The sequence below is a fragment of the Anabrus simplex genome, chromosome 4 (genome assembly GCF_040414725.1).
Source record: "Anabrus simplex isolate iqAnaSimp1 chromosome 4, ASM4041472v1, whole genome shotgun sequence".
NCBI lineage: Eukaryota > Metazoa > Arthropoda > Insecta > Orthoptera > Tettigoniidae > Anabrus > Anabrus simplex.
Genome location: NC_090268.1, coordinates 144,045,253 through 144,065,682, shown reverse-complemented (window position 1 = coordinate 144,065,682; position 20,430 = coordinate 144,045,253). Strand labels below are relative to the sequence as shown.

General features: G+C 40.2%; 1 protein-coding gene across 3 annotated transcripts in view; it reads left to right on the top strand.

Annotated features, from left to right (window-relative positions):
- Mef2 (myocyte enhancer factor 2) overlaps positions 1-20,430 on the top strand; it is a 778,785-nt gene that overhangs the window by 463,851 nt on the left and 294,504 nt on the right. For all 3 annotated transcript variants that reach the window (XM_067145247.2, XM_067145245.2, XM_067145246.2), the window contains one exon: positions 18,403-18,490. The gene's annotated coding sequence lies outside the window, so the exon portion shown is untranslated. The remainder of the gene's footprint in view (positions 1-18,402; positions 18,491-20,430) is intronic.

Here is a 20,430-nt window from a genome sequence, read left to right as displayed (position 1 = left end):
ATCACGAAAGAACATTTGTGTAACCCAGTTTATCAGAGAAAATACTCACAGCACACACTATGAACTTTCGGATTTGAGGACTGCTTGCCTATAAAGAGAAAAAATGCGAGTTAGATGTATATACTTCCTAAGTATCAGACATTAAATCAGGCTTTAAGAAACTGCAAAAACATCTCTCATCAGTTTGTACATTGGATTGACACACATTATATCAGAAGAAAACGTGTCTATCAGTCTCTCTCGCTAAATGAGATAGAGGATCAAGAATATCAAGAGTGATGGTACCGGGTGAGTTGGCCATGCGGTTAAGAGCGCGCAGCTGCGAGTTCGCATGCGGGAGACAGTGGGTTCGAACCCCACTGTCGGCAGCCCTGAAAATGTTTTCCGTGATTTCCCATTTTTACACCAGGCAAATGCTGGGGTTGTACCTTAATTAAGGCACGACCGCTTCCTTCCCATTCCTAGGCCTTTCCTCTGCCATCGTCGCCATAAGACCTATCTGTGTCGGTGCGACGTAAAACAACTAGCAAAAAAAAAAAAGTTATGGTGGTGGTGGTGATGATGAGAAGAAGAAGCGTATTACTTCGACTACAATGTGCAGGGATTTTTTTGACGCAATTTAGGCTGTCTGTATGTTCGTTTTGGTGTTTCTGTTCCTCTCCCGGGTGCCAGAGAAAGCGGAACCCTCTTGGGTAACCTATGGCTAAATTACGATCGCTGAAAGGCATAACATTCTACTGTATAACTAATATGTATGTTGTCGAATGTGTAATTACTAGAGCTCGGATTATATGTAATATAAAAATAAGAAATATGTACATATGTATGGAGCTAAAATTGACAAAATATGTAGTTAAATATGTAATAAATAAACTACCTACCTTAATATCTAAGCTTTATTTTATGTATTCTTGTACACAGAAAAGGAAACAAAACCTAAAAATGTTAAAAGTGCAGATGTTATTCAACCTCTAAATTTCATTTGATGGCACAATTAATAACTAAATAGTTTTCGACGTTTTCTGCGGTCATCGAATGCCTTCTGTCTGTTAGAATGTTATACATAGAACAAGTCCTTTCAATTTCACATGAAGTCACCGCACATACAGTATTTCAGATTGCCCGGCAATGAAATATTTAATTGTAGACTTGCTCAAGCAAGGAAGTTCCTTATTACGAGAGAAGAAATTTGATCTTATCGAACACAAATATGTTTATGTGAAAAATGTTTCTGAAGACTTTTTTAATGGAGTGTAGCCCTTTATGGAAGTGAAGCTTGGGCAATAACCAAAAAGAAAGAAAGAAAGAAAGAGGAAAGGCACTTTTGGCATACGTCATTAAGCCGAAGACTGGCGAAGGGATCACGAAAGAAGAGTGACTGAATCTGAGAGCAGAACAATGTGACAAAGTTTGTGCAAGGGAAGATAGATAGACACAGCTCGAGACACCCAAGACTTGCACCGTCAGCATAGCTAAGAGATACGATTCTTTGACAGAATACTTCACTTTAAATTATTAAATTATTTTTAGATGTTAGAGACGTACAGGCTTTTTAAACTATTTTCAAGTGTGTAATTACAAAAACTTAAATCTATGTAAAATTAGTAAAAAACAGAATTGTTTTCTTTCAAATGCGCTATATCCTTCAAAATATTTAAAATATGTAATATTTATCAAAATATTTATTATGCATCGAAATATGTAAAAACTTTAAACTCGTGGAATAATAGTCCTTTTAGTGTGATTCACCGACATTTTAGCTTTCCTTGTAGCTACATATATGGGAATAGAATATGTAATTACATATAATCCAGGCTGTAGTAATTAAACATCTTGTACGTGCCGATATTATATGACATGGACTGCCAGATATTATTTCTTACGCTCTTCAAAAATCCGACTAACTCTGCCAGGTTTGAACTCACGGTCTTGGGATCCGGAGGCCGGCGGCTCATTATCACTAATTCACAGATTACCAGGCTTCTCTCTTTTGACACAACTCATTAGAGATAAAATCTTTCTCAATACGTTTAACCTTAGTTGAAGAACTACTTCTGCAGTCAATATCGCTCAATATTTCCGTTCATAGATTAATAAACTCCGGACGTTCTCATTCATCAGCATTTGTCCTAGTTCACAACCATTCATGAATATTTCATTCGGTTCATTCATACATTTTGGAAAGTGGCAGTTGTTTTTAAGGGAAACAGGTCTATTTCCTGTAGTAGAAAGTGGAGGAAGAGTCCCAACCCTTTAATATGAGGAAATTGAATAAAGAAAGAGAAAGACCATGAGGGGAAGGAAAATCAACACCTCATTAAGCCTCGCCGAACTAACACCATCGCCATCGTAAGAGAAATTCTCTTGTGGGTGGGCGGCATACGATACATCGACCGTATCGCTTGCTTGTCGTTAGAGGCGACTTCGTAGCGTGAGCTAGCGACCACAGAACCCTAGTAGAGCCTATTCTCGTTTCCTCTTCCCTGCACTAGGCTCGTCGCTTTTAGTTAACTCTTGTTTTCTTCCTCATTCGGTGGTAATATGTTCGCAAGATCTAAAGAGTCGTCCCTTATCGTGTCCTTGGTATAGCCTTTCCTTCTCTTTTGCCGAGATATTCACTCATCGAAGAACCGGACCTCTCAGTTTGATTTCCTAGTTAAGGCGGGATGGTTATTTAGCTGTACTTTCCCTTAAAATCGGCAATCACCACCATCACCACTGTCCACTCAGAAGAAAACAATATTTATTCATCAAGGAAGTCTTGACACGAAGGAAGGAGAAGCTGTTTCATCCTCTGCTAGGGCATATGGTTGTCACCCACGTTTCACATAGCTGAGTAACTGGGAGCTAGGAATAGATTTGCATATGATGATGAAACATATCTTCAGAAATAAGTAAACTCGTGTCCTCATCCCGAGGTGGTGCAGCTCTTTTCTGGCACACCCCCATTGGAGGTGAGCTGCGTGTACCATTTGAACCATATACCAGCCCTCCTGCCATTATTAAATTTCTGGCAATACCGGGAATCGAACCCGGGCCCCCGAGGACGGCAGCTAATAACACTAACCGTTACGCTACGGAGGCGGACATCTTCAGAAATGAATTGTCAGAACTGATATTACTACGGGCCCCAGTTCATGAAAGGTGTTTAGATCAAATGCGAGCTGTTAATTCAATTATTTAAGGCGGCCAAAAGCTTTTTCCTAAAATGATATTTTTTCATCTTGTAATTCAAAATAACAAAGTAAATTAATGGGGAGAGTGTGTAAGTGGCACTCGCCCTTTTTTCATCTTCCATCCGTAAATTGTATCAGGATGTTTGGTAAATAAGTAATACATTCACATTTAACATTCTCTCTCTCTCTCTCTCTCTCTCTCTCTCTCCATTTCAGAAGTTAGTTTATACACTGCCCTAAAAAAGTTTAACACTTGGTATTTTAAAAATAATCGCAGTTTAACCCTTAAATGCGACAATTTAGTATTTCTTTTGAATATGTTTTTCATTCCAAAAATAATAGATTGTTACCAGAAACATATTTCAAAAATTATTAGTCAAAATGTATATATTTTTATTTATTTGGATCAGTCAAAATGTTGAGTTTTGAATGTTTCATGCATCGGTATATGCCAAGCTCTACTGTTACTGTAGCTGCTTCCAGACTTAAATCTTAGGGATGTCTTGACTCATGAATTCTCCGATGTAAACAACATTTTATCTGTTTTACCGTAAATTTTTTAAAGTTTACACAACTTCTGCTGATTAGCAGGGAAAGTCATAAAATAAAAGATAGTTAATTTTTTTAATACGCTAGCGACCCGTAGCGAGTTCGTCTGAAAGGCAGATGTAACAAGCAAGTAGCCTATATACTCCTTTGCACATATGCAATGTTGGGCATTTAAAGGTTAAGGCAGCAAAATATATTTTCAAAACATCAGTACAGAATAAAAGAAGGGATCTTCCCGTACCTATTTCAAAGACAACGATGCTCAAAACATTTCGATTAAAAAATGCAGTTTCTTTAATTAAGAGAAGCAGAATTCGACAGATTTTCGGATTATCGAAATTATTGATTTAAATGACGTAAGTTTAAGGAAATGTATAGGAAACATTCTGAATGTTGATTACGGGATCAATAGAAGGTATTGCCATCCCTTGCTGCAGTTACCGCCGCAAGTCTTTTGGGCATGCCCCTGATTAAGCCCCGAATGTCTTCTTGTGGTAAGTTCTCCCATTCTTCTAGCACTACAACCTTTAGTTATGCAAGATTGTTGAAAACCCGGTGCCGAAGGCGACGACCAATCATGTTCTACACATGCTCAATAGGACTGAAGTCTGGACTCCTGTCTGGCCAGTGCAGAGTGGGAATGAGCTGCATGGGGTCTTGCAGTATCGTGCATATGCACGAAGTTTTCGTCGAAAGCGAATGCAAATGGCATTGCACGAGTATTGAGTAATGAGAATCTTCTCAAAGTACCTGTATACAATGAGGGAGCCGTTCGCAGTGAGTACAAGATCGGTACGGTCATCTTAAGTTACGCCACCCCCACACCATCACAAAACCTCCTCCAAACGGTGTAATCTCGGGTAAGGTTCCGGGAAAAAATGTTCTCCTGCTCTTCTACTCACCTTATCTTTTCCGTTACGTGACCTCAGGTTGAATCTGGACTAGTCACTGATCAATCAGTTCTTGTTCTTTCAAAACACAAACGGTATCCAATGTTTCGTAGTTTTTTTCCTTTTAATACAAATTGCTTTACGTCGCACCGACACAGACAGGTCTTTTGGCGACGATAGGATAGGGAAGGGCTAGGAGTGGGACGAAAGTGGCCGTGGCCTTATTTAAGGTACAGCCCCAGCATTTGCCTGGTGTGAAAATGGGAAACCATGGAAAACCATCCTCAGGGCTGCCGACAGTGGGGTTCGAACCCACTATCTCCCGAATGCAAGCTCACAGCTGCGCGCCTCTAACCGCACGGCCAACTTGCTCGGTTTTCTCCAGCCTTCATGACCTTATTTTCTAAGGGGATTCCTTTATTCCACTACAGATTCGAGCTTTTATTACCCTTCCTTTGGATTTATTTCCACACAGGCTCATAGCTGACAATTTCGACTACCGAGGGTCCTGTAGAGTCGCATTCTCTTTTCCATTTTTTATTTTTTAAATGCTATTTGTTCGGGGCGTCGACATACAGGGATTTTTTGCCCCTACTTGCACCATGTGATATGAACCTGCGTGTAATTGGAATGGAGGAGGTACAGAGTGTTGAATGTGAGGAAAGGAACGTTAAGGACGACACAAACGCCCAGTCCCCAGGCCAGGGATATTAATCATTTACAATTAAAACCCTCTGCCCCGGCCGGAAATCGAACCCGGGGCCGCCGGGCGACAGGCGGGCGCGTTGCCCCGTACACCGCGGGGCCGGACCTCTTTTCCAGTTACTTTGCTCTGCACCGATTAAGTTGGCTGTCCGGTATGTGTCATATAGCTGCAGGCTTGCATTCAGGGGCTAGTGAGTTCGAACCTGTGTATAGTTATACGTGTGGGTTTTCCCACTTGCAGCATAGGCTGTTGATGGGAATGCATGTTAATGGAAGTCACAGCCGCTATCTTTCAAGTCCTAGTTCATTCCGATCCCGCCGTACCGAAATATGTAAATATATATGTTGAAGATGGTTTTCCGTGGTTTCCCATTTTCACACCAGGCAAATGCCGGGGCTGTACCTTAATTAAGGCCACGGCCGCTTCCTTCCAATTCCTAGCCCTTCCCTGTCCCATCGTCGCCGTAAGACATATCTGTGTCGGTGCGACGTAAAGCAAATAGCAAATATATATATATATGTATGTATGTATGTATGTATGTATGTATGTATGTATGTATGTATACACGATGTTAAACCGCTAGTGAAGGAAAATACTTTGTACTGGCTCCCCTTGCCTTTCTCTTTTTTGTCTCCGTCTCTCAGCTTAGGCTCGAATTCGTAATAATTCGAAGGCACGCTGCATTTCTTGTATTCTAGTCCTTTTCGCTGTATCACATTTCATAGTTGTCACAAGAGGACGTTGACCTTACAGTTTTTCAAATTTTGGAACGTTTCTATGTGTTCTTTTTCTTTGTACAGTATTTCCACTCTTGGGGTCTAAGAGGGCAGGCTGATGACCTAGATGTTAGGCCTCTTTAAACAAAAACAATCATCATCTAATGAGGGTGACTGAATGTGCTGTAATTGCGCCCAATTTTGAACTTGAAACCACTAAACGTCAACGGAACACACATCATTTGGATAAGCTTGGTAAGAATTTGGGGGAAACATGTTGTGGAACTTAAGTTCCGGTGTACGTGAGGTCAGGGGTGAAGAAGGTCACGTGGGGTCCGCCCCCGCCACGTGGCCGGTCGCGTGACCTTGGAGGATGGGCTTGTGCGTCACCGCCAGCTCGCGATATTGATTGGCCAGATACTGAGGTGAGTCGTCTGGTCGCCATGGCGACCGCATTGACAAAGTAAACCATCCTGCGGAGCATTAAATTGTGTGTTTATTCTTTTCTCAACCCTGTCTTTGTTAAGAATGTGTGGGTTGCTCCTTTTTATGTAGAATACATATTCGTGGCATACTGGATAGTTTAAAGACCTAATTAAGGGGTGCTTTCCGTAGGAGGATGCTGGCGGTGGCTGTGCAAACAACGCGCTAGGCGGAAGGCAGACAACGTGAGACCAAACGCAGTGCGGTCTCGTGCGTGCGGGCGCGTGATTGAATGCTGCGGTTTTGTCAGGGTTACGTGGATGGATTGACTCTGCCTCACAAGCTTATTTTTCAGTTTGTGTTTTTCGTATTCCCATGGTCTAGCTTATTTTGTGAAGTACTACTAAGCTGGCACAGCAAACTGTCACACGTATCTCATTCTTGAAACAATGTGATTAAATCTGAATTCCACGGCTCGGACTTTCTGCTATTAATTTGATTGATTTGAATATTCAATTAACCGCATTGTGGAAATGAAATTCGAATACACAGTACATTCCTAATATTTAGTTTTATTCGTATCGCATTTTCGAATTTGCTGTTACTCTGACTGTTGAAATCGAGTGTGGGGAATGACACTTTCGAAAGCGGTAGAGCCAGCGTATTTTTGAAAGGCAGGAAAACGTTCATTCGGCTTTGTATGTCGCTCGATATGGACATCTCTGGTGACACATTATGTGTTTTCTCGATAAAATTAGTTAAAACTCTGCAGTAGAGTTCTAGATTCTCAGACACCTGGTATAGAAACGTATAACGTCGAATTTGTCATGCAGGCATGAAAATATTTAAAACACAGAAGCTGTGATCACTTTATTATTATTATTATTATTATTATTATTATTATTATTATTATTATTATTATTATTATTATTATTATTATTATTATTATTATTATTATTATTATTATTATTATTATTATTATTATTATTATTATTATTATTATTATTATTATTTTAGTTTCAGCCATCTATGGGCTTCGTCCTTCGCCAGTATTCCTTCATCCGTTGGCTTGCTCGTGCTCGTTCTTCTGCCGAGAATACTCTATTTGGTTTTCTCATCAGCTAGGTCCTTCAACTCCGCAACTCTCTGCCTGAAGATTTTTCTGTTTGTTATATCTTCTGCGGTGATCCCACATTTTTCTAAATCTCGGTGGACTTCTTTTACCCATGGGACTTGTGTCTTCCTGTTCTCCTGGAAGGTGAGGATCCTGTTGGCGAGTCTCTCCGATCCTATTCTTTTAATATGTCCGTAGAACGTCAATCTCCTGTTTCTCATTGTGGTAGTGGTGTTTTCAAATTGTTGGTATAGTTCTCGGTTTGGTCTCATGCGAAACGTAAACTTGTCTGATTTTATGGGTCCAAGAATATTTCTAAGGAACCTCCTTTCTTTCTTTTCCAAGTCTGAGAGTCCCTTCGTGGCTATTGTCTCAGCTGCGTATAAACATTCAGATTTGACTATCGTGCTGTGGTGCTTGAATTTGTCCTGGTAGGAGAGTGACTTAGATTTGTAGGTGTTCTTTTTTTTGCTAGGGGCTTTACGTCGCACCGACACAGATAGGTCTTATGGCGACGATGGGATAGGAAAGGCCTAGGAGTTGGAAGGAAGTGGCCGTGGCCTTGATTAAGGTACAGCCCCAGCATTTGCCTGGTGTGAAAATGGGAAACCACGGAAAACCATCTTCAGGGCTGCTGATAGTGGGATTCGAACCTACTATCTCCCGGATGCAAGCTCACAGCCGCGCGCCTCTACGCGCACGACCAACTCGCCCGGTTGTAGGTGTTCTGACATAATCTAAACGCAGTTTCCATCTTTCTTGCACGTTCTTGAATTGCTGCTTTCTCATTCATGTTTGGAGTCAAAATCTCTCCTAGGTACTTGAATTTTGTAGCTTTTTTTTTTTTTCTTTTCTTGCTAGTTGCTTTACGCCGCACTGACACAGATAGGTCTTAATGGCGACGATGGGACAGGAAAGGGCTAGGAGTGGGAAGGAAGCGGCTGTGGCCTTAATTAAGGTACAGCTCCAGCATTTGCCTGGTGTGAAAATGGGAAACCACGGAAAACCATTTTCAGGGCTGCCGACAGTGGGATTCGAACCTACTATCTCCCGAATACTGGATACTGGCCGCACTTGAGCGACTGCAGCTATCGAGCTCTGTTGTGTAGCTTTTTGATGTCACCGTACTTCGTCCTCATTGTCCAGGTTGGGTCAGTGGTATTTATGTTCATGTACTCCGTCTTCTCAAAAGATATTTGCAATCCTGCTTTCTGAGTGGCTCAGTCGGTTGAGGCGCTGGCCTTCTGACCCCAACTTGGCAGGTTCGATCCTAGCTCAGTCCGGTGATATTTGAAGGTGCTCAAATATGTCAGCCTCGTGTCGGTAGATTTACTGGCACGTAAAAGATCTCCTGCAGGACACAATTCCGGCACCTCGGTGTCTCCGAAAACCGTAAAAGTAGTTAGTGGGACGTAAAGCAAGTAGCATTATTATTATTTCAATCCTGCTTTGTTTGCTGTTTTTCTGAGGACTTCAATCTGCTTAATTGCAATTTGCAAATTCTCTGCAAAAAAACTGTATCATCTGCAAATGCGAGGCATTCAAATTTAAGCCCATTTCTCTTGTGACCTAATCTAATTCCATTTGGAAAGTTGAATTTGCTCATTTCTTTTCGCCATTCCCTGATAACTTTCTCTAAAAAACACAGTTATTATTATTATTATTATTATTATTATTATTATTATTATTATTATTATTATTATTATTATTATTATTATTTAATCTGCTGACATAGCACTTCAGGTACAAATGTAAGTGGTGCGTGATTCACTGCTCAAGCTTTGGCGAATGGACAGATTTTCTCGCAGGTGGGTGTACCTGGTGTTAGCCAATTGGTAATAATATTCTCAGAGACACTCTTTGATCAAAGTCTCCTTCAGACACAATAATACGAGCGAAGTTTCAAGCACAGTAAAATAACTATAATCCGTGCATAATCACTTCATCGACACACAATAAATATAAAATAGGAATGCTCTCAATAAACATTTACAAACTCTGGAAGATTCTTCCTATATACAACCAAATGTTCCTGTAATAAAAAGCGTTTGGAAATACATCGAGAAATGAATTATCATTTGTAATGAGACCAACAAAATGAAAATGCATATAAATGGTGTTCTTCAGTGGTTTTGTATATAAACAGAAGTTTCAGAATGTCACCATTGTGACCCATGGTATTTGAGTTGAATTCATTCACTTAATACTGTACCTTTTTATATTCACTGATTTTATCACTTGGTTTAATTTAATAATACTTAGATTTAAGCAGACACATGCTTCTTGTCTATGCCTTGGAACCGTGCCATAGATTATCAGCACTTTTACCCTTGACCAGGAAGTTATTGCTGTCCATAGGAAACATATTATCTACCTAGGTAAGCTTGCTGTAGACAGTTCTGAAAGAATGCATATCATCTACAACAAGACCTGCGATGAAATACAGTTAGCAATAATTATGCTACCATATGTCAACGATAGAACAACGACGATATTCACTGACTAGTACCTCTTAATCAGTAATGTAAATGGAATATTGGACCGGATAAAGACATCCACCTTCCCACGTCAATTCGTCCTGATTTACCCCGCTTGGGTTGTGGCTCTCAAGTCCCGATAGAGACTTACCGCCCTTGTTCTCCAACGTAGTCGTCTCATGAAGCCACACCTTGCAATATAACTTTTGGGTTTGTAGTTACCATACTCTCTAGCTGAGTTCTTGACGTATACTTGACTCTTAAAGTGCATACGTGAATGAAATGCTTCTCACCAAGGTGGTAATAATTCGAATCCTCGAAATTAATAGTCACGTTTGGATACCTTCATATTTCGAAGGATGGGAATTCTTCCTCTTTTTCCTCTAATTAGTGCTACGAGAGGAAGTCACCATCATCAGAAAATGTGTTTCGGATACCAGGCAAAATTAATGTTCCCGTGACTATGATGACGATATCAACGGTTACATAAAATTACAAGCTTGCTTTTGCATGTTTTAGTTTAAACAAATAGCCTGATTTTTAAGAACCTATACGAAGATCCTGGGGTAAAAGTTTACATAGATTTCAAGCCTTGGAAATAGCGAAATAAACTGATAACACGCTACTCACTGAACTAGGAGCCAAATATATGATAAAACTACCATTCAACCGAACGAGTTGGCTACTCGGCTTGGGTCTCGTCGCTGTTAGCTTCAGTTTGGGAGATTGTGGGTTCGAACCCACTGTCGGCAAGCCGCAAGGTGTTTTTTCCCGGGGTTTTTCCATTTTCACACCAGGCAGGCAAATGTTGGGGCTTAATTAAGTCCACGGTCGCTTCCTTCCTAATCGTAGCTGTATCCTATCCCATCCTCGCCATAAAACCTGTCTTGTGTCGATGCGACGTAAAAAAAAAAAGGAAAAAAGCCGAACTACTACTATTCATTCCTCTTCCTACCCACCTCGGGTAGCGAAAACATTGCTCTCGTTATCTGTGTTACTTAACAGTATACGTGCTACCAGTGGGCTGCTTGGAAATTTCCACTAGTGCACTACTATACGCAATCGCTGTTAGCATTGAGTGTACCATGTAATCCCAAAGAATTGATTTTTTGCTCTAGAGGTGTTGCACACAATTACAAAGAGCATAGAAAGAAAATAGAATATGAAATGTAATTTTTATTAGTAATAAACAAGACGTTTAATTGCAGTGATTAGCTTTTACTAACTTAGTATCAAAGAGCGATTTATTCTTATACTATAAAAATAATGTGTTAAGAAAGGTATTTCGAAGGGCTCTGCTAAGCATTGATGAGCTGACTGCCTTCTCCGAGTATCGATTAAACCGAATTCTTGGAGTTTCATAAAAATTGTTCGGAGTTTTAAAAAATAATAATTTCTGCACTTTTAATTCCGTGTTCATATATTAATTATGCATGTTCATGATTGTCTTTCGAGTTATCTCTTCTGAGGACACAGAGCAATGTCTTCGCTCGTCTCTTTTCACATCTAAAACCCAAAGGATAATATGTCGGATGCTTTCACAGCCTACATTAATAATCTAAATATTAGGTCTGAAAGCATGATCGTATGTATATTTTGTATCGTAGGTGATGCCGGGAGTGAAACACGGTCGATTGCAGGAAGATAATACAGGTCCTGGGTAACTACAGTTCGTTAATTAGTGATACGGCTGTCGGCGAGGTTTGCTGTGTGTATATGTTTAGCAAGCAAGTAGCATTTTGCTGTAAAAGAAATAGTTTTAGGTTGATATTTGATTTTTAGGGGGCATCCTAGCCGAGGCGGTAAAGGCGTGCTCGGTTCACCCGAAAGAAACGAGATCTCCACTTCCGGAGGTGCACATGGCCCTGAGGTTAACTCAGCCTACATAAAAAATGAGTACCAAATGACCGTAATTCCTGGGGTCAAAGGCGGCTGGGCGTAGAGCTAACCACTCTACCTCACCAAGTGCCGAGGTTACGGACAGTAGAAGCCTTTACATTTCACCCCTCACAGGTCCTTCATGGCCTGTACGGAGATGACTTTGCTTTGCTTTGCTTTGCTTTGCTTTGCATTTTTGATTTATCCCGGAAACTGTACAGGACTTTGTGTTTCACGTACTCAAATGAAAGAAATGTTTGGCATTTCACCATATCACTTTGAGATTTCGGAATGATATTCCACACATATACTTAACAACAACAACAACAACAACAACAACAACAGCGACAACAAAACCGTGGTGCAGTTGCCCATTTTTGTCTGCCAGATGGCCTGCAGATATTAGAGCGTGACGTGGTCAGCGTAACGACCTCCTCAGCTGTATTGCTTGAATTTCCTGTCGAGACTTCTCGTGTCAGACAGCTTCTCATTTGGTTCCACGAGGCTGGACTGACCGGAAATCGAATGCGGGACCTCCAAGTAGGAGGCAGGCGCACTTCCCCTACACCACGAAACATATACAGGGCCTACTTAACAAGTAGAAGGAAATTGCGGCATAGTACACCATATATATAAAATTTGATGTTTTGTTTCCCATTACTAGTCTGTATGTCATCCTGTGGTGCAATAAGCAATTTACTACGTACAACTTTAATTTCTTGTGTCAGATATCCCATGATTGTTATGAAGAATGCTGGTCAGAAGTTGTTGGTATGACTTCCGTGTATGGCTAACACTTCCATAATATTCGGTTAATAGCATTCTAGGCCTATATTTGACCTTAAGAACGTGCTGGTTTGCAATTAACGTTTTTCATTTGGGAATAAAATGTGATTCTTAAATGAAACGAATATCAGAGAATATCTGGAGTATAGCCTTAGTCACAAAAATTAGGCGTTTCCATTCCGACTATAATAATACTAATAATAATATCTGTTTCACGTCTCACTATCTACCAAATCCCGCGGTATCACTTGTTCGCATCCTACTGTCAGCAGCCCTGAATGTAGTTTTCCGTGGTTTTCTATTTTCGCACCAGATACTTGATTAGGGCCACGGCCGCTTCCTTCCCACTCCTAACCTTTTCCTGTCCCTTCGTCGCCATAAGACCTCTCACTGTCGGTGCGACGTACCCTGTAAAGCCTATAATTGTAAAAAAGATCTCACTTGTAATCGCTGTTCAAAACGGAACGTATTAATGTACAGGGCCCGTGACCTCTGTGTCTGGGCCGTATAATAGCAATAATCTTATTAATGTACATTTAAGAGAATTACGTTTTTATATATTCATTCATTCATTCATTCATTCATAGTTCACTGTCAGATGTATTCTGTTCGTGTACCGATTCTAACTTTAAGTAGCTCCAAGATCCTTATAAATATTGCAGAATACCAAACAGTAAACTTTTACGCCGTATTTCTCTTTCGTGCGTGCCCTACTTCGAAAATGTTTAGCGACCATTTTAAACTATCGATAGTTGTTTGGTTCTTTTACTGTGCTATCTTTAGACGCTGCCATGCGCAAGTTTCTCTCTAGCGAACGCAGCTTACAAGAATGCAAATTGACGCTCGGCACTGAGAAAACATTCGTTCGACTTAGCCTATTGAGCAATACAATATCGATAATACTTATCAGTGAAGCCACTTGTTGAAGTTGAAAGAAATGTTTCAAGATGCATTATTCAAAGCATACGGTACTGATAATTATTCACTACCAAACAAAAGAAGACTAGTAGCAGCAGAAATTGAAAAGAAGAAACAAGAGGAGGGCCAAAGTTTCCGATGTACGGTTTACACTCTTTCCAATCAAGGTTGAAGTCAAGAGAGAGCTTCCCTTCAAACAACAGCACCCGTTCCATCTTCAACTGAAGCTCGTCGGACTGACGTATGGAGGATTGTGATAACTGGAAGACCATTGACAGCAAAGGAGATGCCAGCAGCGGTTTGCCGCCTGCCGTTCGGAACGTGGAAGACTCAGCCGACTGAGATCTGTGGTAACAAGATACAAGATAAACCTGAAGAAATGGGGGTACACTGATGGCAAGTAACGTGAATGTGGCCAGAGGCAGGATTCAGTACATCTTCTGATCTGTGACCACCCGAATGAACCATGCAGTTAAGGACTAGTTCAGTGAAAATTCACGGCTGCTATTCAATGGATAGGAAAAGTGTAAGTGTTTATAGATTTCCTTACAACTGTTCAGTGTTTCGGACACGGATAAATAAATGCATACGGAGCTCGATAGCTGCAGTCGCTTAAGTGCGACCAGTATCCAGTATTCGGGAGATAGTGGGTTCGAACCCCACTGTCGGCAGCCCTGAAGATGGTTTTCCGTGGTTTCTCATTTTCACACCAGGCAAATGCTGGGGCTGTACCCTAATTAAGGCCACGGCCACTTCCTTCCCATTCCTAGCCCTTTCCTATCCCATCGTCGCCATAAAGCCAATTCTGAAAGAAAACAAGAGAAAATAGCTTAAATAGTACCCTGCGATACCAAGCACTCGGAAATCAGTACTTAACATTATTACTTCTGTTTTTTTAGTTAAACGTAATACAACATTTTGAATAGATAACAAATATACTGACACAGAAATAATACACCTTTGAAAACAAACATTGATCAAATCTAAACTACAATTTATGTGAAAAGTTACGTAAAATCACCTATAAACGCATTGCGTTACCCTCCAGTCGGGATTTTGTTCGTCAATCTTTTTAAAATTAGAAAAATCTTCGATGACTAACCCTCTATAGAGTTCTGTTACACACTCGCTTCCTTGCTCGGGTTTCGCGGATCATATCTTGGCAGATAGTCATCGATAGAGCTTGCTTAAGTCGGTAGGTTTTTATCTGCAGATCTATCAGTATTTTAAAGAAGCTCTTTCAGGTCAGACCTACATTCGGTGAGATCTCTTAAGTAACTGGAGGAATGATAAATAATAATAATAATAATAATAATAATAATAATAATAATAATAATAATAATAATAATAATAATAATAATTACGTTGGAAATTTATCGAACATCACCCGATCCCAAATTCCTCTTCCTTGTGAACCTCGTTAATGTGATTAATGGTATTTTTTCAGCCTAATTAATTAATTAATTAATTTTACAGCTATCTTTTCTTAAATCATTTCAAAAACGTTGGAAATTCATCGAACATCACCCGATCCCAAATTCCTCTTCCTTGTGAACCTCGTTAATGTGATTAACGAACCCCGTGAAGATCTTCCTTCTCTTATCCCAATTAGTCCTCTAGAATTGCAACGATATGTTTCTCACTTAAAAACTTATTCGTCTGTAAATGTCATTCCATGCCATCTCTCCACTGTCAGCTCGGAACATACCGCTTAGTCGAGCAGCTCGTCTCCCAAATCTTCACACTCCAAGGATTGTAACATTTTCGTAGTAGTGCACGTTTGTCGGAAGTCACTCAGAACAAATCTTGCTCTTTTCCTTTGGATCTTTTTCAGTTCTCGAATCAGGTAATCATGGTGAGAGCCCCTTACACTGGAACCATACTCTAAACAGGGTCTTACCAGTGACTTACATGTCCTCTCATTTACATCTTTACTACAACCATTAAATACCTTCACAGCCATATGTAGACGTATCTAACCCTACATACATCATTATAGACTGTTATACCTTTCAGTGTGCAATCCTCTGTGAATTTACTAAACGTCGCGACAATCCTCGATTTGCAACTAGTGATGTGGTCTCATTAAGTTCTATACCTCTTATATTGAAATCGTTAGAAACTGAGTCAAACCATCGTCGTCTTGGTCTCCCTCTACTTCTCTTATTCTCCATAAGAGTCCATTTATCTCCTAGGTAACCTATCCTCCTCCATTCGCCTCACATGACCCCACCACCGAAGCCGGTTTATACATACAGCTTCATCCATCGAGTTCATTCCTAACTTAGCCTTTATCTCCTCATTCCGAGAACCCTCCTGTCATTGTTTCCAGCTGTTTGTACCAGCAATCATTCTCGCTACTTTCATGTCTGTTACTTCTAACTTATGAATAAGATATTCTGAGTCTACCCAGCTTTCGCTCCCGTAAAGCAAAGTGCAGTTCCTACCTATTTAGTCGTTTTCAGAAGGTTAGGTAAGACCTGAAGCAGATGTTCTAGTACGCAGCATTATGTGCACGCCCTGGGAGAGAGAATGATCATGCTTTATGAAAATTTATTTAGTCCTTGTGCAACTTGTTCGCTGAAATATTCCCTCACTCTTTTTTTCCTTCAACTTGTCTAGATTCCATCTCTTTGCATTCCTTCCCGTCTTCAATTTCTTCAACTTCAGGCGGCATTTCATTACCATTAAGTTTTGGTCAGAGTCCAAGTCTGCTCCGACGGAAGGTCTTCCAATCCAACACCTGGGTTCTGAATCTCTGCTTAATCATAATGAAGTCTTACCTTCCAGTGTCTCCAGGTCTCGCCTACTCATACAGTCGTCGTTTGTGATGTTTGAACCATATATCAGCAAAGACTAACGTAGAATCGGTGCAGGATTCTACCTGCCGACTTCCTCTTTCATTCCTTTGTCCTCGTTCGAATTCTCAGACTACATTGCCTTCTCCTCCCTGGTCTACCACTGCATTTCAGTCTCCCATCACAATTATATTCTCATCTCCTTTTATTACATCTTATATCTCTTCATATATTTTTCTATTTCATCATCCGCAGAGCTAGGAGGCATATAGACCTGCACTACTGTGGTGGGCATCTTATTCATTATTAACCAACTCTTTCATTTCACCTGTTTGATTTTCTGTTGATAATTCTATAGTCGCCTGTCCAAAAATCCTGCTCTTCCTGTCAACGTACTTCACTTATATCACCTACATCGAACTATGTCTATCCATTTCTCTTTTCAGATTCTCTAATCTACCACAGCGATTCAAACGTCTTAACATTCCACGCTCCGATTCGCATGATGTCAGTATTCATCTTTATGATGATTGCCCTGTTTCGTTTAGTTCCCAACTGGAGATCCAAATAGGGGACTGTTTTACATCCGGAATATTTCACTCGAGAGGGAACCATCATCGGTACATTACTCGCATAGAGATAGCTGCATGTCTTCGGGAGTTAATTATGGCTGTAGTTTCCCGTTGTTGTAAGCCGTATAGCAGTGTCAGTATAACTAAACCATGTTAAATATTATTGAAATGTCATATCAGTAAATCAAAAGGCTGTCACTGTCCCTTTCGATGAACCATCCGTTGGTCTGCTCTCTCGACGGATACCCATCCAATATGGCTCCACCGCGACAGGGTCGCATGGTTTACAGGGGAGCGACCTAATATTATAGTTAGGTAATTTCGTAATTATATATCCAGATAAAGAGTTTTTCATGTCCTGATGTAATCAAGAAGTCCTTCACATTGCGCTTGCCTGGGATATTAAGTCACCTTAGCAATTCAAGAAATATAGTTTTCCTGTTGCATATGGATAAGAACATGTTTTAATATAACGAAGTTTCCCATTAGACTTAACTGCTGCTGTGGGCTTCGTGTTGGTGATGTGCAAGGATGTTGCTCTTGAAATTATCTCGAGTATATAATGACTGGAGCTTGTCGGCCGTGCTGCCACTTCAGATGCATATACCTGCTGCCAGATCGGCTTCTTATTGTCATTCGAGTATCCTAGGAGTATAGCAGCAGTTGTCACTACTTCATAGAAATGTTAGATATCGTGATCATTAAGCCCAAATTATTATTATTATTATTATTATTATTATTATTATTATTATTATTATTATTATTATTATTATTATTATAAATGAATAATGCTCACAGTTGCGGTCACGACCCATTGTACTGAAAATATGGTAATATTATCTATGAATATTGTATTTTCACGACCGCATTGTAATCGAAACAGACTTTCAACGTATTAGGTCGTGTTACGTACATGTAGTACGTGTTGAAGAGATGTTAAGTACGGAACAAAAATGGCCAGCCGGACACCAGTGGGATCCGAACCCACAACCTCCCGATTTCGCGTCGGTTGCTCTACCAATTGAGCTATGGTGGCCTAGGCCATCTTTGTTCTGTTTGAAAGGATCTGAGCTGCTGCTAGCACACTGTAGAGTGCGTTTAAGTCGTCCGTTGTAGCTCAGATCCCTTCAAACAGAACAAAGATGCCCTGGGCCACCATAGCTCAATTAGTAGAGCAACCGACGCGAAATCCGGAGGTTGTGGGTTCGGATCCCACTGGTGTCCGGCTGGCCATTTTTGTTCTGTACTTAACATCTCTTCAACACGTACTACATGTACGTAACACGACCTAATACGTTGAAAGTCTGTTTCGATTATAATATTATCTGTTTGAATAAGCACGTTTTGATGTTGCCTATTGGTATGGCACTTCATAATTGTGTTATATTTATTTTTTCAGATGACCTTGTACTGTGATCAAGTCCATACTTGCCAAGACTGAGAAGGAAGCCAGCGGTTGGAGGGTGCATCGAAGGGTTGGAGTTGTTGTAAGTGAAAACTTATTATATACTTTGTATGGATGAACAGCCCAACGAACAAAATGGCCCATCCATGTTCGTGTTATGCTTTTCTTGTGGCGGTACGATGAAAATCCCACTAAATTTGGTAACATACTGTATTTCATGATTGCAAATAAGCACAGAATGTTTAAACGCACACTAAAAAAACTACAGGTACTTTTTTCTTACCTGATTTACTGTTTATATCGAGACCGACATAATTCCTTGAGAAACTTTTTGAGTGGGGTCTGTTGGGTCAAAGGAGGTGATAGTCCATTGATAGGTCTGCTAATAGTCTGTAAATTATTTGTTTCGATTAGCAGTATTCTTCGGTGGGTAGATTTGATACGATTCATACAATTAACATTTCCGTCACCCGGTGTTACTGGCGGAGTACTTTCGATTGGAGTCATCTGTATACTTTCCGTCTGTCAATGACGATTTGTATGCTTGGTTTATCGGAAACACTAACACGAGGAATGTCACAGGACACATTTTCTTTTGATTTATACTACTACAGTCTATCCTTCCCATGTCGTCGAAAATCTTGTCTCTTTACTGAAACGAAGGCGTTATACACATTTTTTTTTAAAAATTGCAAATGAGAGACTTCAGACAACTGTATATGAACGATGCAATGTCGTCTGCTCGTGTACTTCAGTACGTGATCGCTAGTGAACGAAGAATCCTGGCGGAGAAAAGAATGTAATGCATCAAGTCGCACATGTTATTAAGTTAATACAACTTCCCCATGAGGAGACTGCCACAATCTTCATAGTCACTGGTGAATTTGCTACAGTGTGTCAGGTGTACTCAATAATAAAGAACACAAGACTCAGAAATAAATTTGGAAATATAGTATGATGCTCAGATCGTCAAATCCTATATAAATGATTAAGGAGTATGGTTATTGAACGTCGTATTGCTGCGATAGCGATGTCGCGAAGTCGTGTCCGGTTTGAGACCGAGAGAATCCTACAGCTGTTGCGAGAAATTTAGGGATTGTTCCTCGAGCACCGATCATGAGTTTATTGACAGAGATGTTGTCTAGGTGATATTTGCTTTCATAATATTATCATAAGGTTCAAGTCGAACTTGTAGGAGTATAACTACGTAACATTCATCGCAGAATATTCGAAACATTCATTGTAGAATGTAACATTTTCGGCGATTTTCTTTCAAATTCTGTCGCCCATGCTACTGGAAACTTAGGAGCCCACAGAAATAATGTTAACACCGGGGGTGTGTGGGCGTCCGCTTATTTGCATCCTTGCGTGTATTTCATTTAAATCTGGTATGTCTTCATCAATATCGGAAGAAACATGTGATCGTAACGAGGTAGCAAAGCGAAAGTCAATTCCAGACAGGCTAGGAAGGCCCTGGGAGCATTGAAGGTAAAAACTTTTATCCGTAACCTCGACACTAAATGGGATATGTGGTTTAGCTCTGTGGCTTGCCTATTTGCCCCCAGGAATTAACGTAATACATTACCAACTTGAGAAACGGAAATCTCGTTTCTTAAATTTTTGGACTTCCTGATTTCGAATCGAACCCACGTTCTTCTGGATGAACCGAACACGCTTTTACCCATCGGCTAGGAACTTCTCCGTAAGTGTAAAATAATAATAATAATAATAATAATAATAATAATACAATCTGTACTCTTTGCATAAACAAGTAAATGAACATTCGGCTGTTAGTACTCGTACGTACGATCCATTTGTTAAAAAAAATACATACCAATTTTTGGAATTGTGGAGAAAGACATGTAGAAAATAGTTGGCCAAGTCTCATTTGTACCTTTCGAGAAAAATGGTTCTGTTGAAGTAAACTCCATACCGCAGTGGATCCACAGGAGCGCATTTACGCATGCTTTTATTGAAGCCGGAGTGGTCAGAGTAAACATTATTATCGATCTGTTATTGTAC